We start from the raw sequence: 3,287 nt of genomic DNA on the forward strand, positions 1-3,287 counted from the left end.
TTCATTAATTTTGGGTCTTATTCAAATTTTATAGCATTTGAACAAAAAATTGAAGTGTTTTTAAAATAGTATTGAGTAAAAGTTGACATATTCCAGTCTGTGATTATCATCAACATCCATTCCTTTAATTTTAGTCTCAATAATTCCTCATTTCTGCTTTTCTAACTCAAACATCAGGTATAATTTCCTATAAATGAGGTTTATTGACCATAAATTCCAAAAATAACTAAAACTAAAGGTAATAAGTTAGTGTCACGTAGTGTAGGAAATGTCAAAAAAAAGTGACAAACATGGAAAGAAAAGCGTCAAAATGGTTGAAAAATGGGACAAGAAGGTAAGACAAAGTTGAAACATCAACAGAAGGGTTAAATCCAGTTAATCCAGGCGGCGCAGACAGATTTAGAGACACTCCCCGAATCATCTGAGGCATCCAGACAGAGGACGTTTTTCTTTTAAAGCTTCTGTATTTGTGAACGCACCGTGTCTCCGAGTCGGAGGACGTGCAGGTCTCACAAAAGACAAGCGCCAAAATACTAGTTGTCCTCGTAACCTTCGGCTTCACCCTTCAACAAGCTGCTTATCTGATGAGTGTGTTTGTGTACGGCCTGAGAGACGCTGAGAGACGCTGAGAGACACTGAGAGACGCTCAGAGACACTGAGAGATGCTCAGAGACACTGAGAGATGCCGAGAGACGCTAAAAGACGCTGAGAGACACCCAGAGACACCCAGAGATGCCGAGAGACACTCAGACTGAGATACTGTCAGATTTCAGAACGCCGTCTAAACAGATGCTCTCTGTCCTCTTCATGTCTAATGACCTGTCTACTCCGAGGACCTCGGACCAGGCTGCTGGTTTTAGGAAATCCCCTTAGTCTGAGGACATTAAGACTCCAGATCTACATTGGATTGTCTTTTTTTAGTGTGTACATTCGAAGATATCCAATCATAACAGGTTCAACTTCCTATCAGTCTCAAGATTACGGTTCCAAAACAGCACTTATTTTTAATTTTTTATAACTGTTTACACTTTTCTGTTCCCTGTATCTGTCCTTTAGCGTCTGTAAAGCGACCTTGAGTGCTTAGAAAAGCGCTGTCAAACAAAATGTATTATTATTATTATTATTATTATTATTATTATATACGATTAATCTGTCAATTAATTTCTGGATCAACAGATTAGTTGAGGAGTGGATCAGTGTCTCCCAACGTCTAGGTCTAGGTCCATGTCTAGGTCTAGGGGATCCATGACTCGCTCCCGTGGGTCGTATGTGAAGGAAGGAACAAAACGAAGGACAGCGTTGGGAAAACTCCACAGAACGAATCAAAGATGAACACATTAACACTCAAAATCAGACGAATGTGGAGGCAATCGGTTGAAAGATGAATAACTGTTGTGTTGCGTTAGGATATGAGACTAATCCCTCCTGAGGACAGCTGTCTTCACAAAGTCAGACCGGTTCCAACGGTCCCTCTATCACTCCCATCAGTCCTCTGCTCGCACTTTGGTTGTGTGACAACAAACTCACCCTCCTTAAATGCTTAGAGCCCTAAATCCTGCCCGGCGTCTTATCAGCGCTGGAAGAAACCTGCATGAAGCAGCAGGAAACTCACAGGTCTCTAAGGTCACGTTGTTCAGCTTTTATACAAATAGTCCCAGACAAGTCGTAGAGGAGACTCTGCTTAAGGTTTTTCTCCTTAAGCCAAGGACCCCTTAACAGAGAGTGACAGAGAGGGGACCCCCTACCATGTATATATGAAATTAAGTTGCATTTTAAACTTGGCCTACAATAATGTGTACAGCGGACTAAAGCCTTTGTACATCTTATCTTATCTTATCTTTTTAGTGCATAGAATACTAAGCTATTAAAATATCTGTTGGCATAATCTTATCAATTATGTTATGTGTTTCATACTGTAGATCACATGACATGGTGGTCTTTAGATGCTTTTATATAGACCTTAGTGGTCCCTGATACTTATGAAGTCACTTTATATAGACCTTAGTGGTCCCCTAATCTGGTATCGAATTCTCTTTATATAGACCTTAGGGTCCCTAATACTGTATCTGAAGTCTCTTTTATATAGACCTTAGTGGTCCCCTATACGTATCTGAAGTTCTATATAGACTTAGTGGTCCCTAATACTGTATCTGAAGTCTCTTTATATGGACCTTAGTGGTCCCTAATACTGTATCTGAAGTCTCTATATAGACCTTAGTGGTCCCTAATACTGTATCTGAAGGCTCTTTTATATGACCTTAGTGGTCCCTAATACTGATCTGAAGTCTCTTTATATAGAACCTTAGTGGTCCCTAATACTGTATCGTGAAGTCTCTTTTATATAACCTTAGTGGTCCCTAATCTGTATCTGAAGTCTCTTTTATATAGACCTTAGTGGTCCCTAATACTGTATCTGACCAACTGCCACTTTGCTCATTTGAAAAGCCAGGATGTCTCTCTCTCCTGGGTGGACCAAATTCTCTGGGTGGCCAAAGCAGAGAAAGGGGGGGTAACCTGGCCTTGACCCTTATGACCTCATAAGGGGCAATAAGCCCAGTGATGATGATTGTGAAGTTACTGAGTCAGTGATTCTCTCCATCTATACTGGAGAAACTGTGAAGGAGTGAAATGTAAGTTCCACAATGTCTGCGTGGCGTTTTCTTTGTCTTGAAAACAGAAATCATTCAGTTTACTGTTTCTACGGTTGTATCATAAAGTTAGGTCATCAAGCTAGGCTAACCAGCTAGCAAGCTAGCACAACGTGGTGAGCTTTTCCATTTAAGCTAAAACAAAAGAAACCAAACCAAATGTGTCTCTTATATAAAATGTGAGACCTCTCATGTGGATACATGCATACTAACATATTATCATAATTAACACAGTAACCTAACTATAACAGTGGAGCTCAGTACATGTGACTTAGCATGAAGCAGGCTGCAGCCGACTGGGGAAAGTGTGCAAGAATTGACCCTAAAGTCTGTGGAATTGCACCACTAGATGGCGCTCATGCTACAGATAAGCCTTTCTCATGGGAACTACGAGCCAATGAGAACTTACTGTTGTGGTTTGGGGTTTTTGTTTGGGTGTATGTTTCCCGTTATTTGGCCTCCTTTTGTTTTTGTCTCCGTGGTCCTGTGTTCCTGGCCTTGTTTTGTTCCCTTGTTTGTTCTACTGTCTGCTTTATTTTGACAGTCAGCTTCCTGTCTGGTCTGGTCTGGTCTGGTCTGGTCTGGTCTGGTCTGGTCTTGTCTTGTCTAGCTTCACTTTGTTTGTCTGATTGTCCCGCC

This window comes from Etheostoma spectabile, chromosome 5, assembly GCF_008692095.1.
Source record: "Etheostoma spectabile isolate EspeVRDwgs_2016 chromosome 5, UIUC_Espe_1.0, whole genome shotgun sequence".
NCBI classification, from domain to species: Eukaryota; Metazoa; Chordata; class Actinopteri; order Perciformes; family Percidae; genus Etheostoma; species Etheostoma spectabile.